Genomic DNA, 17,673 nt, shown 5'->3' with positions numbered 1-17,673 from the left:
ACTCTGGCCCCAGACATCACTCGGTACCCTTACTCAAATCTCTGAATATGTTAGACATTAAGTCACTGCACATTCTCTCATGTGTATTATACATATATAAAACGCTGAACTATAATGCCAATCCTGATCTCAAAAGCTTCATAGAAGGTTGTAACAGAACCCATGAGCACTACACCAGAAATAAATACAGTTTTGATGTTCCTAGAGTACGACTTAATCAAACTAGAAATGTTCTGCAAATCAAGGGGCCCAGAATGTGGAATGACCTTCCCAACCATGTTAAAGACTGTACCTCTCTCAACCAGTTTAAGATAAAAACTAAACACTACCTAATAAATTCCCTGTGACCTATTTTACCCCTCTATTGTCAACCCATGTCTGTTATATTTTTTTTTAATGAACACTGTTTGTCAACCAATTGTATTTGTGCTGCTTTTCAGTCATGTTCCCCCCTTTTTTTTATCTTTATTTGTATTTGTTCTCAACACATTTTATTCTTTATGCTCAATTAGTATTAAGTTCTAGATATTAATGTTTTTCCTGCCCGAAACGCATTGCGTAATAGTGGCTTTAGGCATTGTATGTACTAGCTCTATCTATATATTGATCCATTAATGTAACATCACTTGTATGTATGTACCTTACCTGAATAAACATATTTATTTATTTATTTATTATATAAGTCTGTTGATTTTATTGGATGATCCATAGATGTGTGGCTCCTCTTGCATGATAGTATGATGATAGATGGAATTACTGGTGTCAATTTCCCTTTGCCTCAGATCTACAAGATCTTGTTGAAGTTCTTGGTGTACTGCTGCTCTCAGATTGCTCAAACCTAATATCTACAAGATTTTATTGAAGTTCTTGGTGTTCGCCGACCATAGAAAATGTACGGCGAGGGTCCGACGCTCTCACAATTACAGCCATCGCCGAGTGGTGTCTACCAGGCGAGAGTGTTATGTGCAAACTTCATATACCATAGAGAAGCTTCGTGACTTCTGCACATGATGTGGCAGACAGCCCTCCATCACTGTTAATGATAATCGCTACAGGAAGACGCGATCAAGTATTTTCAGCTGTACTGGCCAAGACTGGTGTGCCCCCCTGACTGAGAAAATCTATTTTGTTTAGCTACTCTGGACTGAGGACAAATATGAGGGCACAGGAAGACAAATAAGATTTCCTGGGCCACGCATTTTCCTTTGTCTCTGCTTGTCTCCTGAATTATAGCAGAACTGCCTTTCCACAGGGAAGTTTAGCCTGGACATGGGTCTACGGGGTGGCATCAAACTTCCAGGTCTTAATTAATTACTTCATAAGTATTATATCACCAGCAGAAGCTCATGTCACAAGGCAATTCTTGTAATCACCGGGAGAAGATAACCTTAGTACGAACTGCACGGATCATAAAAGAAATGGCAAAATCTCACGCGTGTCCCGAGTGTGGGAAAACATTTAGCCATCTTGGACATATGAAGACTCACAGGATGGTGCATACTGGTGACAAACCTTATGAGTGTCCAGAGTGTGGGAAAGCATTCAGTCAACTTGGAACTATGAAAAGGCACAGAATGGTGCATACCGGTAATAAAGATTATGAGTGTCCAGAGTGTGGGAAAACATTCACTCGTCTTGGATATATGAAGAGCCATAAGATGGTACATACGGGTGATAAACCTCACAAGTGTCCTGAGTGTGGAAAAAAATTCAGGCAACTTGGATCTATGAAGATACATAGGATGGTGCATACTAATGATAAACCTCATGAATGTCCTGAGTGTGGAAAAAGATTCAATTTCCTTGGTAATATGAAGACTCACAGGATGGTGCACACAGGTGCTAAACCCTTTGAATGTGCTGAGTGTGGGAGAAGATTCAGTTGCCGTAACAGTATTATTAGTCACATGCTAATACATACGGGTGATAAACCTCATGAATGTAATGAGTGTGGGAAAAGATTTAGGCACCGTAACAGTATAAGGCGTCACATGCTATTGCATGTGAATCGTGAAAGTCGCTAACATTTTGAAATTGGGTAAGAAATCATTCAAGTCAATATTAAAAAAGCAGAGGATGGTACATATGACAAGCTTCATGAGTGTCCCAAGTGTAGAAAATATTTAGTTAATCTATTGAAACAGCATGTGAAATAACAAATGTGCATATAAGTGATGAACTTCACTTGTGGCCTGAAGGAAAAGTCTTATTAATCACAGTAATTTTAAAACACACTAGATGGTGTATACCTTTTCAAGTGCCATTTATTTTAGAAGTACAGTATTATATGAGATAGGCCACTTCTGAAGACATTAACTCACCACTAGTGTAATCTAATGTACTATTTGGAAATTGTGATCTTCAAAATACTGTGCTATCACCTTGTCAGTTCGATTTCAAAGGTATTTATATTCTCATAGATTTTGTGTAATTACCTGAGTGTAGTTACAGGATGAGAGCTATGCATTAGTGTCCCGTCTTCCCAGCACTCTTTGTCATATAACACTGTGCAACTACTGACAGTCTTGGCCTCCACCACCTTCTCACCTAACTTGTTCCAACCGTCTACCACTTTGTTTGTGAAAGTGAATTTTCTTACATTTCTTTGGCATCTGTGTTTAGTTAGTTTAAATGATGATCTCTTGTTCTTGAAGTTCCGGGTCTTGGGAAATCTTCCCAATCAATTTTATCAATTCCTGTTACTATTTTTGTACGTAGTGATCATATCTCTTCTTTTTCTTCTATCTTCTAGTTTTGGCATATTTAATGCCTCTAACCTCGCCTCGTAGCTCTTGCCCTTCAGTTCTGGGAGCCACTTAGTAGCATGTCTTTGCACCTTTTCCAGTTTGTTGATGTGCTTCTTAAGATATGGGCATTATATAACCGCTGCATTTTCTAGCTTTGGCCTAACAAAAGTCGTGAACAATTTCTTTAGTACTGTATTTCGCCACCCATGTATTTAAAAGCAATTCTGAAGTTAGAAAGCGTGGCATAGGCTCCTTGCACAACATTCTTTATGTGGTCCTCAGGTGATAGTTTTCTATCTAGAATCACCCCTAGATCTCTTTATTAGAAGTCTTTAAAGATTTTCTACATAATTTATAGATTGTGTTGGGTCTGTGTTCTCCTATTCCACATTCCATAACATGGCATTTATTTACATTAAATACCGTTTGCTAAGTGGTGCTCCATATATTTATTTTGTCCAGGTCTTCTTGAAGGGCGTGACAATCATCGAAGTTACTTATCCTTCCTATTATGTTAGCATCATCAGCAAACATGTTCGTATAATTCTGTATTTCATCTGGTAGATCGTTTATGTAGACAATGAACATTACCAGTGCAAGAACTAAACCCTGTGGTACTCCGCTTGTGACATTTCTCCAGTCAGATACACTTCCTCTTATTACTGCCCTCATTTTTCTATCAATCAGAAAATTTTTCATCCATGTTAGCAGCTTACCTGTCACCCCTCCAATGTGTTCCAGTTTCCAGAACAACCTCTTATGTGGAACTCTGTCAAAAGCCTTTTTTTTAGGTCCAGATAGATGCAGTCAACCCAACCATCCTTTTCCTGTAAAATCTCTGTGGCTCGATAATAGAAACTGAGTAAATTTGTTACACAGGATCTTCAAGATCGAAAACCATACTGACAATCTGATATTATATTGTTTGTCTCCAGGTGTTCTACCAATTTAATTTTAATTATTTTTTCCAATATTTTGACTATTACACTTGTCAATGGTACAGGTCTATAATTGAGGGGGGGTGGGGAGGAGGGGTCATCCCTGCTGCCATTTTTGTAGCTTGGAACTATGTTAGCGTTTTTGCACGCGTCTGTTACGACTCCTGTACACAAGGACACCTGAAAAATGATGTAAAGTGGAATGCTGAGCTCAAATGCACATTCTCTCAGAACCCATGGTGAAACTCCATCTGGGCCAACTGCTTTGTTCTTACTTAGCTCCTTGAGCATATTTTCCACTTCATCTCTTAGACACTTCAATGTGCTCTATGTTATTCTCTGGAAATTTTATTGTGTCTGGTTCCCTGAAGATCTCATTTTGTACAAACACACTTTGGAATTTTTTGTTTTATGTTTCACACATTTCCTTTTCATTTTCCGTTTATCTGCCCCCCCATTTTCAGCCTTTGAATATTATCCTTTACCTGCAGCTTGCTTTTAATGAGTTTATAGAAAAGGCCTGGATCTGATTTACATTTGTCTGCTATACCGTTCTCAAAGTTCCTCTTTCCTTACCGACGTGTAGTTGTTTGTCGCATCTTTGTATCGCTGGCATGTTTGGGGGTTTGGCCTCTTCCTGTAATGATTCCATGCTTGTGTCTTTTGATTTCTGGCCCTCTCACAATTTCTGTTGAACCAACCCTGTTTCCTGTGTGGAGTACGTGGAGGAAGTGTGTGGAATACGTGTGGAAATACCTGTATTTGTTTTAAGTTTGAAAGTAAAATTCTGCAGCTTGTGGTGTTTATATTAAGTCATTTATTCTTGTGTAGAAATTTGGCTATTTCCACAAATATTTTTGTATTTTTCCAGAGTAAGATAAAACAAAGTTAATAATGTATTTTGCATATGTATTTTATAAATACTTTCCATTTAGGCCCTCTTAAGAAATATATTCAAAATACAGTGGACCCCCGATTCATTGAACTATTTGCGACCAACCCCAATACGTTGGAGTGAGGAAGTCGTTGCAACCAGAGATCGGGAGGCATTTATTTAATGCTTTTTTGTAGTAATATAAATCGAGAATAATTCATTGTTATATTCAGTATCAAATCATATCAAATCAAATCAAATGTTTATTCAGGCAAAAGTACATACTGTACATACATAAATGATAAGTTACAAACACAATGTTATATTTCTAGATAGAGCTAGTACATATAATTCCTTGCGCCACTAATACACACAGCGTTTCAGGCAAGGTGTCAAATTAATAAAACATGGCAGAAATCAGTAGTTATACAAGTTGGTCAAAAACAGTATTGTTTGAAAATAGCAAGACATGGGTTGACATTATCAATGTCAATGTGTGTGTAACCCCCACATACTAAATATTGTTGTAAACATTGAACTAAACAATTTTCACTTATGGATATCAACCAACAACCTCACACTAAACATAGAAAAGACCTACTACATCTTATTTGGAAGCAAATCATCAAATGCAATTCAGCTTCAGATGGACATTGTTAACATTGTTAACGTGTTAACAATGTTAACATAGCGAAGACAAATCCTAAAGGGTTTTTTCACTTATATCGAACTAAGACTAGGGAAAGGATAGGTTCATTAAAAACTGAGACAGGTCAAATAATGGATAATGACAAGGAGATGAGTAGTATTTTTAGTAAATATTTTATATCTGTATTTACTAAAGAGGAACTTAACAATATGCCATCAGCCGAACAAGTCTATTTGGGTGGGGACGAGGACAGGTTGACTAGTTTAGCAATTACCAGGGAGGATGTAATTAAACAAATAGTAAAACTAAAACCAAACAAATCCCCAGGGCCGGATGAAGTGTTTGCCAGGGTGCTTAAAGAATGCAAAGAGGAGCTTTCTGAGCCACTGTCTACCATATTTAATAAATCAATAGAGTTAGGCAGAGTGTCAGAGTCATGGAAGGTGGCTAATGTGGTACAATTTTTAAGAAAGGAGATAGATCACTTGCGTCAAACTATCGGTCAATTAGCCTAAAGTCTATTGTGGGAAAGTTACTTGAATCGATAATTGCAAATACAATTCGTCTTCATCTTGAAAAACATAAATTAATAAATGAGTCGTAGCATGGTTTTACAAATGGCCACCCATGTTTAACAAATTTGCTATCATTTTATTCCTGCATAGTTGATAGTGGTAAGGATTGTGATGTTGTGTGCCTTGACTATAGCAAAGCTTTTGATACAGTGCCACATGAAAGACTGATTAAAAAAATAGAGGCTCATGGTATTGAGGGTGCTATATTAAGTTGGATTAGGGCATGGCTATTCCAAAGGAAACAGAGTTAGTATAAATGGGGTTAAGTCAGAGTGGGATAATGTTGTTAGTGGAGTACCTCAAGGCTCTGTCCTGGGACCTCTGCTGTTTATTATATATATAAATGATTTAGATTCAGGTTTGAGTAGCAACATCTGCAAATTTGCAAATGATACAAAAATCGGTAGGGAAATTAACACGGAAGAAGACTCACTATCACTTCAAGTTGATCTAAATAGGATTTTGAAATGGTCAAAAGATTGGCAGATGCAGTTTAATGCTGATAAATGTAAAGTTCTGAGGCTAGGTAATGATGAACGAGTTACAAGATACGAGCTAGATGGTGTTGAGATTGTGAAGTCGGATTGCAAAAGGGATCTGGGAGTTATGATAAGTAAGAATTTAAAACAAAAGGATCAATGCATGATTGTTCGTAATAAGGCAAATAGGACACTGGGATTTATTAATCGAAGCGTTAGTAACAAGACACATGGTGTGGTTCTTCAGCTATATCTTGCTCTGGTTAGGCCCCATTTAGATTATGCAGTTCAGTTTTGGTCGCCGTACTATAGAATGGATATAAATTCACATGAACGTGTCCAGCGTAGGATGACTAAGTTAATTCCACAAATTAGAAATCTTTCATATGAAGAAAGATTAACAAAGTTTAAATTACATTCACTGGAAAGGCGAAGAGTTAGGGGTGACATGATAGAGGTTTACAAATGGATGAATGGACATAACAAAGGGGATATTAATAGGGTATTAAAAGTATCAACACAAGACAGAACCCGAAACAATGGGTATAAATTGGATAAATTTAGATTTAGGAAAGACTTGGGTAAATACTGGTTCGGTAACAGGGTTGTTGATTTGTGGAACCAATTACTGTGTAATGTGGTGGAGGTGGGGTCCCTCGATTGTTTCAAACGTGGACATGTTTATGAGTGGGATTGGGTGGTTATAGATAGGAGCTGCCTCGTATGGGCCAATAAGCCTTCTGCAGTCACCTTTATTCTTATGTTCTTATGTAACATCAGTAATAAAAATTATGGAAAGTTCCTTGGCCTATACTTAGACTAGAGATTCAACTTCAAAATCAAATCGAATTAAATGTTTATTCAGGTAATGTACATACATACAAGGTGAGATACAAACATTGATGGATTTATAGAGCTAGTACATTCAAAGCCCAAACCCACTATTACGCAAAGTGTTTCATGCAGGAAAAACACTTAGAAAAAACTTAATACTAATTGAGATTAAGTACAGTGTCCACTCAATTTAACGGTCTCTTTTATACCGATCTGCCGGTAATAACGACCGGTTTGGGAGACCGGTATCTAGAGCGTCATATAACGATCTGGCGGTCGATATTACCAAAGGTCGGTAATGAGTTTGTTTTGGCGTCAGGGGGTTCGTACATGGCAATCAGGCCGCCTACCTCTATCCTCCCCTCCCTCACCATCACTGAACCTCTCCCCACTCCCTCACTCCTGCTCTCCCTCACACCCTCACTTCCTGTCTCTTCCCTTCCCCCCCCCATCCCCCAAGACCATTCTGGAAAATGGCTCAGTAGACTGCTAGCTAGCCAGAAACAGCCTGGAGAATCTTCATCTAATACAATAAAGCATTCATGAAACAAGTATTTTATAACTTTTTATTATCCTAATAATATTACTAAACAAAATATATAAGCAAAAATATATATGATATACATCCAGAATTAAATTTAAGAAACATCTGGTTCACTGGGTCAAGTGTGTTAGACTTATCAGTGAGCCGGTCCTTTCCCCACCACCGACACACCTGCAGTGGTATGCATAGTGGTATGCAGGCAAAATGTGCCAGAGTGTGCACACCAGTGAAGTCCTTACTGCCTAATGTTATAATGGAAGGGGACTCCCCTTCCAAACAGTAACACCACTTCTCCCACCTCCTCACCATCTTCCATACGCCAACAGCAAGGTAAGTAATAACTTGAACATAGTTTTGTAGGTTTATTTAGATGAATTAGGTGCAGGTATAAAATTTAGTTTGAAGTGGGGTTTTTGGGGTAGTCAGGAACGGATTAATTTATTTCCCATTATTTCTTATGGGGAAATTAGCTTCGGAATTCAAGCTGTCTCCAGGAACGGATTAAACTCTTAAACCGAGGTACCACTGTAATAGCAACACAGGTTGTATAAAATATGTTACGATTCCATTTCAATGTTTCCGATTGCATTGATGAATTGAATTTTCATAGATTTCAATTTATTTTCTTTTTGATTTAATTATTTTGTGTGACATTGCAATGGAATTGAGCTGTGTTGTTTATCATGCCTTTCATTTCGTGAGTATAGTTTATTTTTTATTTTTTCATTGTTTTTCATTTCGTTTTTTTTCAATATTCTTATTTTTCAGTGCAATTGGCAGTGGAATTGAGCTGTGTCGATTGATCTGCGTTTTAATTGAAATATTTTGTTAGTATTCTTTTTTGTTTTTTTAAAACAAGAAAATGGACAACAAGTATATTTCACAGCTGCAAATGTGCAACAAATACAGTAGCTATGAATCCACCGGCTACAACGTTAACTGCTATCTTAACGTTATGTCAGAATGACGCATTTGTGAAAACACTGGTGTACAGTATTTGGAAGTGCCTCCGTATTACATATGGAATGCGAGCAGAAAATCATTTAAACGATGCAGAAAAGGAGAGCTAGTCGACGGACAACCTGGCATATTCAAATAAACTACGATAGACACACTGTACACTGTGCATCCCAATCAGGATGAATGCTTCTTTATTCGCATGCTGTTGGTAAATGTGCTCGGTTCAACATCTTTCCAGCACTTGAGATTTGTCAACGGCGTTACACATGCCACTTTCCGTAGAGCATGTCAAGCTCTCTATTTATTGAAGAACGACAGACACTGTGATGTATGCATTAACCCTTCAATTGCGCATCGCATCATATGATGCTTTGACCGACTTGCAGTAAATTGCGCATCGCATCATGTGATGCTTTGGAGTACAACGCAAGATTTAAATGGCCCGCGGATACACGGGGTTCACCACACCTTCATCAGGGCTCTTGTAAACAGACGCCATTTTAAAAAAAAATCGTGGGCCAAACTCCCGGGTGTTAGGGGCCTCAGTATTGAGTGAGCTACCAAGCCTGACGCACGCAGCATGAGCTTACAGCACTGCTGTTCAGCTTGTGACCACAGCATCGCCTAAAAATGCCATAATATACTTGTTCATGCTATTATGTAGCGATGATATTATTACAGAAGACCCCTGACTGTGATAAAACTGACCAGGGTTCTGATAATAGCATGATTGTGGTGATATTTGGCGCTGTGCACCATGGAGGGAGGAGTAATGCTGTGGGAGGGAGGATGGTGGCGTTGTCTTTTGAGTGTGTGTGGCCACCTTTTATTGACTGCACTCACCATACCAGCTTAGTGGTTCGCTATGGTGAACACAAATGTAGATATTATATATAACGTGTGTATAGTGTGAGATAACAGCGAGAGTAGGAGGTTGGGAGCCGCCATTTTGGTGAGGGAGGAGCGTCGTCTGCAGGACTTATCATGTTTACTGATGACCACGATGGTCTTTGGGCACCATACCAGTTTACTTGTACAAGTATGGTGAATAAAACAGGTAGATATTTATATATAATGTGTGTATATAGCGTAATAACACCACAAACAGTATTGTTGTAGGAGAAATATTAGTGCGTCTGGCCTTGAGGGCGGCTGCCACCAGCTGACTGTGTGAGTAGCTACGTCTCTGTGCCTTTACTCACCATACAAGCTTAGATGTACAGTTATGGTGAACAAAACATGTAAATACTTATATATAACGTCTGTATATAAAAGCAAAAACAGTATGGTGGGTGGAAAATGGTGGCAAGTCAGGTGAGGTGAGGTGAGGGAGGGAGTGACAGCCAGTGGCAGCCAGTCACTGCCTGCCACTGCCACTGCCACTCAGCATACCAACTTAGTGGTTTGTCATGGTGAACAAAACATGCAGATACTTATATATAACCTGTGTATATAGTGTAATAACCGACAAAGTATTTGTTCACTGTTTGATGAACATAATTGAATCAACAATATGCACACCATATTTTTAAGTACAGCGATGATTCACTCATTTTATTATATAAATATATCACACTACACACTATTGAATAATATTACAGAAAAAAACTACGAAAAATCAATCAGAGACATTGAAATAATTAGGTAATTATCTCTTTGTGGAAACTCTGGCCTGACAGCTGGCGATCAACAGACCGCCTGGGACGCACGCTCAGTCAGCGCCTGATTTTTGCCACACTTCCCCGCCGTATAGTGGGCAATATATGCCACTTACAATTTTTTTTATTATTTTTCCCGTGATCAGTGAACACAAATTAACAGGTTAGGAAGAAAAAATAATTTTTTTTTTTTTGGTATGCGCCTGTGGGTGTCAAATGGTATATAGCTATGCGCCATTTAAGGGTTAATGATGCGTCAAACACGTCACATCCAAATCAAATTTGTGCATTGTTTGCAATCGTATTGACCGCCTGCTTTCCTTCATCTCAGAGTTATGGGAGAAATATAAATTGCGCCTAGTTTAAGATATTGTCCGTCGAATATGCAAGGAAAATTCAAATATGAACATGGATTTCACAGCAGAAATCTACAGCGAAGCGTTGATAATGATTAAGGATTTGTGCTTAGAAATTGCAAACAAAGTTCTCGATCAATTGGGAATGCCGTCACCGAATCGATCTGCTGCTGTTTCGTTTGATGTAGAATTGCGTCGTGAACAAAATTACAACACGGGTGGTCTGTTGTTGTATGTGCAATCAAATATTCCTAAGCTAACGCTTGAGCAAAAAGGCATTTACGATCAAATAATTCAAATTATCAATAACGTGGTTGGAGAATTGTTCTTCGACGCGCCAGGAGGAACTGGCAAAACCTTCCTAATTAGATTGATTCGGGCAGCAATTCGATCCCAAAATGGCATAGCCTTAGCTCTTGCATCATCCTGAATAGCTGCGACATTGCTACCAGGTGGAAGAACTGCTCATTCGGCTTTGAAATTGACATTAAACATGAAATGCATTGAAACTCCCACGTGCAACATTTCCAAAGTATTCGGCATGGGAAAAGTATTGCAGAAATGAAAACTTATTGTTTGGGACGAATGCACATCGGACTACAAAAAATCACTCGAGGCTCCTGATCGATCATTAAAAGATTTGCGTGGAAACATCTGACCATTTGGGAATGCATTAATATTGCTTGCAGGAGATTTCAGGCAAACATTACCTTTAATTCCTCGATCGACACCAGCGGACGAAATAAATGCTTGCCTGAAATACTATACTTTGTGGCGCCACGTAAAGACGTTAAAATTAACTACAAATTTGCATGTCCAGCTGCAAAACGATCCATCAGTTGAGATATTCTCACATCAATTTCTGGAAATTGGGAACGGAAACGTGCCGGTTGATCTGACCTCAGGACGAATTTCATTGCGTCATAACTAATGCAATTTAGTGACGTCAAAAGAGGAATTGGTTGAAAAAGTATTTCCCAATATTCAGACCAATTATAAGAATCACGATTGGCTGAGTGAACGAGCTATTCTTGTGGCCAAGAACAAAGACGTCTACGTACTTAGCAATATTATTCAGTCTTACATTCAAAGCGAGGAAGTCACATACAAGTCCGTCGACATTGTTGTGGAAGCAGATGAAGCGGTTAATTATCTAAACGGAATTTTTAAATTCACTCGATCTGCCAGGGATACCACCGCACATACTGTAATTGAAAATCGGCATGCAAATTATCATATTGCGAAATATCAACCAGCCAAAGCTTTGCAACGTCATGTGGCTTGTAGTAAAAAAATAATCGGCAACGTCGTAGAAACAACAATCTTGACAGGACCTTGACAAGGTGAAGATGTCCTCATTCCTCGCATTCCTATGATTGCAACAGATACGCCATTTCTATTTAAGAGATTGTAATTTCCAATTCGATTGACGTTTGCAATCACCATCAACAAAGCTCAGGGCCAATATTTAGAATTGTGCGGTTTATATCTTGACACGAATTGCTTCTCACATGGATAATTATATGTTGCGTATTCTAAAGTCGGCAAACCAGACAATCTCTATATGGAACAACAAAAAGTATTGTATACCCATAAGCATTGTGAAATTAAACATACTAGAAACATGCACTTTCTCTTTTCTTTCTTTTCTATTTAACCAGACTGAGCCACAACAACGCGTGGCGGGTACAGCTAGTAAATAAATAAATAAGTAAATAAATAAATAAATACAGTAAATAAATAACAATGGCTGAATCTCTTCCTGATTGAATGAATCTCTTCCAGAATGACTGAATCTCTTCCAGTGAGGGGGCCTTACAAAGCGATCTTTTCAAGACTACACTCAACATCCTAGCATCCAGACATCTTGGGCCCAACTGTGACTGGATATGTAGTCATGTCTGGATAAGTAGTCGAGTTCCCCCAGGTATGAAAAATAATAATTTTATGTATAAATGTTTGTACCAATACATTATTGTTTCACTAGATAGTTTAAGCAAAACACCCCAAAATATTGGTAGGCTACAGTAACAGTACTAACAATAGATATGGGTACTCACCAAGTGTCCAGATGTTTCTCCCACATTTGATCTTGGAATGATCGATAGGTGAGAATGGTGTCAATTAAGGATGGAGGTAGATGTTGAGGGTTGAGGGTTACACAGAGAAGGAACACAAGAGGTTTCAGTTCATGCTCTCTTGGAAGCTCTCTCAAAAGTTAATTTGAGTTTTAATTGCCTCAAGCCATCTCTTTGCATTATTGAAAACTCTGTGTAAAATCTATAAAATGCCATCAGCCTCTGAGGATTGACATCAGATCTTCTCTCCATAAACTTTAACCCTTAAACTGCGCAACGCGCCTACAGGCCCATGTCTATGGTGCGCAACGCTCCTCAGGGTATTTTTATTTTTAGTGTTCCAATCAAAACTCCCGCGGCTACATGGGGTTCACATCAGCTTCCTAAGGGCTCTTGTAAACAGACGCCATCTTAAAAAAAAATTGTGGACCACATTGCCGGGTGTGAGAGCCTCAGTACTGAGTGAGCAACCAAGGCTGATGCACACAGCATGAGCTCACAGCACTGCTATTTAGCTTGTAACCACAGCATCGCCTAATAATGTCAATATATATATATAACTTGTATTATTTAGCCATGCTAGTATTACAGAAGAGCATGAGTGTGATAATGACTGTGTACAATGTTCAAATATCAGTGATTCAATGCTGTTCACGATGTTCACAGCGCTAGCCACAGCACCACAGCATTATTTCATCCATCTAGGATTCTTCAAATGACTTCCTAGGTTCCTTTACAAAATATACTTGTGGTCAATTATTCATTTACAGGATATAGTGACCAGTATTGTGATAACAGCAGAATTGTGGTGATAATTAGCACTGTGCGTAGTATTGTGGGAGGAATTGTGGTGAGGGAGTGAGGGAGAGAGTCGAGGTAGCCTCACTGTGTGTGGAGCAGCCACTCTTGTTTTGCTCATCATACTAGCTTAGTGGTTCGCTATGGTGAACACATTTGTACATGGGTATATACAATGTGTGTATATAGTGTAATAACAGCAACAGGATTATGTTGGAAGGAGCTATTTTGGTGAGGGAGGTGATGTAATCGTAGGATAGGGAGCCGGTCGGCCGAGCGGACAGCACACTGGACTGTGGTCCCGGGTTCGATCCCGGGCGCCGGCGAGAAACAATGGGCAGAGTTTCTTTCACCCTATGCCCCCTGTTACCTAGCAGTAAAATAGGTACCTGGGTGTTAGTGAGGTGTCACGGGCTGCTTCCTGGGGGTGGAGGCCTGGTCGAGGACCGGGCCGCGGGGACACTAAAGCCCCGAAATCATCTCAAGATAACCTCAAGATCGTAGCGTTGTCTGCTGGCTGCTGTGTGATTTCTCATGCAGTGTATGGTGGCCCCTGTAAAGTTTGGACACAATACTGGCTTACTTGCATGGTTCTGGTGAATAAAACATGTAAAAAGGTATACATAGCATGTGTAAATAGTGTAATAAAAACAATAACTGTATGGTGAGAGGAGCAATGTTGGCGAGTAATATGTTGGAGGAGTGAGGAAGACTTGCTGGTATGGCAGCTGACACTCGCAGAGTTCTGAGTGTGTTGATGATGAATGTATATTGTGTGTGATAGTGTATAGTGTGTAAATAGATTGTATATATACATAAATTAGCATGATGCATGTGAAATATGTGCAACATATGCGTACACATGTGTCATGCACGTAACACAGTGTCTTCGGACAGTACGGATGTTCTACTGCCATAATATAGTGTACGTGTTCATTTTACATAGGATTGGCATGAAAAACAAATTAAATGTATTTGGAACTGTGCGTAAAAAATGAACAAAAATATGTTCGTGGCAACTGGCGCATCTTGAGCCAGGCATGCTAGTGGCCCTGGGGGCATACACCATGGGCGGCCAGGGATTAATGACGTCATGCGCGAACTTACGGACTTCATAGCAGCCAAAGTAAGTACAATTTTGACTTTTTGTTAACATATCCATACTCAGGGAAGGGTTTTTGACTCTTTAAAAAAAAAACAAAGAATTTTTTTACAGATTTATTTCCTCTGCAATGGGGGGGGGGGGTCATATTTGGAAGCCGAACAGTTGAGAGGTTAAAATGGTTTTTAAGCTCTTCTCCACCTCTGCAATGCTTGCTTGAGTTGCTCTATCTTCCTCCTCCTCCTCTGACAAATCTTCTGAGTCCTGCAAATTCACCTGGCTGTTTTCTGTCACCAAATTAATTATATCATCATCAGACATGCTTGGTGCAGTAGGAACATCTCGATCACACTCAATCTATGCATCCACTTCTTCCTCAGGATTGGCTGTGATCACTTCATTTCTCAGATGTTGGGATTTTTTATTTATTCCTTTAACATAGGCAAGGAGTTCATGTCTTAATTTCGTCATTTCATTGATTTTCTTTCTACCAAATCCTTCAAAATTGGCAACATTCTCATCATCGTCATCAGGAAACAAACTGGCTGCAGGCCAAAGTTTGTTCCAGGCATGCTTCAAGGTTGATTGACCATTTCCCATGCATGTGCAGTGCACCACACAGCTGACCTTATAGTAAATGTTTTCATAAAGTCCTTGATGATACCCTTCTTTGCATGGAGTTGCCTTGCAAACTCATTTCTGAAGTGGAGTTTGAGGTTTGCAATTATTCCTTGGTCCATGGGTTGGATCAAGGAAGTGGTGCTGGGGTAGCAAAAATTTACCAAACATATTGCCCTTTACTAGCTCATCTTCATGTGGATGTGTTGAGCTATTATCAAGAAAGAGCACTACTTTGCTGTTCTCTGGTACACCAGTGCTCTTAAAATGGTTTTCACTTCGGGTAAGAAATGACTTGAATACCATTCACAAAAAATGTCCCTAGACATCCATGCGCTGGGCTGAACCTTATAAATCACAGAGATAGTATGCTTGACACCCTTAAATACCCTTGGATTTTCACTTTTGCCTGTAACAAGTAATCTTAATTTGTGTGTGCCAGCTGCATTTGCACAAACCAGTAGAGAGAGCCATTCTTTATTTGCCTTGAACCCAGTTGAACAATCACTTTCATCCTGATGAGCGTACAGTATCCACTCAATTTAATGGCCTCTTTTATACCGATTTGCCAGTAATAACGACTGGTTTGAGAGACCGGTATCTGGAGCCTCATATACTGGTCTGGCGGTCGATATTACCGAAGGTCAGTATTGGGTTTGTTTTGGCATCAGTGGGTCCTTACATGGCAACAGGCCACTGACCTCCAAGGCAATGAGGGAGGGATGGGAGGCAGTGATTGATGGAGGTAGGCATTGAGGGGGAGAGGCAGGGAGAGGGGTGGTGTTGAGGGAGGTAGGGAGGGTGGCAGGAAGAGGGGTGGTGTTGAGGGAGGCAGGAAGAGGGGTGGTGTTGAGGGAGGCAGGAAGAGGGGTGGTGTTGAGGGAGGCAGGAAGAGGGGTGGTGTTGAGGGAGGGAGGCAGGAAGAGGGGTGGTGTTGAGGGAGGCAGGAAGAGGGGTGGTGTTGAGGGAGGGAGGCAGGAAGAGGGGTGGTGTTGAGGGAGGTAGGTAGGAAGAGGGGTGGTGTTGAGGGAGGTAGGTAGGAAGAGGGGTGGTGTTGAGGGAGGTAGGTAGGAAGAGGGGTGGTGTTGAGGGAGGTAGGTAGGAAGAGGGGTGGTGTTGAGGGAGGTAGGTAGGAAGAGGGGTGGTGTTGAGGGAGGTAGGTAGGAAGAGGGGTGGTGTTGAGGGAGGTAGGTAGGAAGAGGGGTGGTGTTGAGGGAGGTAGGTAGGAAGAGGGGTGGTGTTGAGGGAGGCAGGAAGAGGGATGGTGTTGAGGGAGGCAGGGAGATGGGTGGTAGTGTTGAGGGAGGCAGGGAGAGTTGTGGTGGTGTTGAGGGAGGCAGGGAGAGGGGTGGTGGTGCTGAGGGAGGCAGGGAGAGGGATGGTGGTGTTAAGGGATGCGGAGGGCAGAACTGCTGACCAGGCGATTGTTGCCTAACCTCTCACCCATACTGTATTAAAAAAATTAATCTTAGTTGTAAAATATTTATGCCAAAATATGTTAATTTTTGTATATTACTATACATTATTAATCATTAACATGTTTTATAGTTTCCTATTTATTAATTAAACAAATATAGTTTTATTGATAAATTATGCTCAGTTGGGATCTGCTAGCAGGAACTGACAGACTAGTCCGGGGTCTACACTTAGGCCGGACCCCTTTATTATTTCCCTTGACCCTGTTAGTAGCTCCCTCCTCCATAGCCTGCTGTTCTCATGTTATGAGGAAGGCAGTGATGGAGGGATGGAAGGCAGTGATGGAGGGATGGAAGGCAGTGATGGAGGGATGGAAGGCAGTGATGGAGGGATGGAAGGCAGTGATGGAGGGATGGAAGGCAGTGATGGAGGGATGGAAGGCAGTGATGGAGGGATGGAAGGCAGTGATGGAGGGATGGAAGGCAGTGATGGAGGGATGGAAGGCAGTGATGGAGGGATGGAAGGCAGTGATGGAGGGATGGAAGGCAGTGAGGGAGGGATGGAAGGCAGTGATGGAGGGATGGAAGGCAGTGATGGAGGGAGGCATTGAGGGAGGGATGGGAGGCAGTGATGGAGGGAGGCATTGAGGGGGAGAGGCAGTGACGGAGGGAGACATTGAGGGGGGAGAGGCAGGGAAGGATGGAAGCAGTGAGGGAGGGAGGGTGGTGGTGGTGGTGGGGGTGAGGGAAGAATGAGGGTGAGGGAGGGAGGGAGGTGTTTGGTTAATATAGTTCATTTGTTGTGTGGTCCACTTGTCCACTTGTGTGATCCAACTTGTCACGTGAAGGAATTATTAATTGTAACCTGTGATATAATGGGCACTAACAGAGGAACTATCCTGGAATGCAATTACACAATGAAATTTATTTAATTTTAGTTATACAGTATAAAATATATCCTACCTGAATGTTACTTGAAACTTAGGAAATACCGGAGCTCCGGAAATAACGACCAGGGTAGAGCCCAATATCGGTAGTTAAATCGAGT

At 40.5% G+C, this 17,673-nt stretch overlaps 1 long non-coding RNA gene across 1 annotated transcript in view; it reads left to right on the top strand.

The window, feature by feature from the left end:
• The first annotated feature begins 1,992 nt into the window (after positions 1-1,992).
• LOC138354250 (uncharacterized) overlaps positions 1,993-17,673 on the top strand; it is a 35,385-nt gene continuing 19,704 nt past the window's right edge. Inside the window, exons 1-2 of the long non-coding RNA XR_011223479.1 lie at positions 1,993-2,402; positions 12,400-12,541. This is a non-coding gene — a long non-coding RNA (uncharacterized lncRNA). The remainder of the gene's footprint in view (positions 2,403-12,399; positions 12,542-17,673) is intronic.

This window comes from Procambarus clarkii, chromosome 62 (genome assembly GCF_040958095.1).
Source record: "Procambarus clarkii isolate CNS0578487 chromosome 62, FALCON_Pclarkii_2.0, whole genome shotgun sequence".
In the NCBI taxonomy this organism is placed as follows: Eukaryota; Metazoa; Arthropoda; class Malacostraca; order Decapoda; family Cambaridae; genus Procambarus; species Procambarus clarkii.
This window is presented reverse-complemented; position numbering and strand designations above follow the sequence as displayed.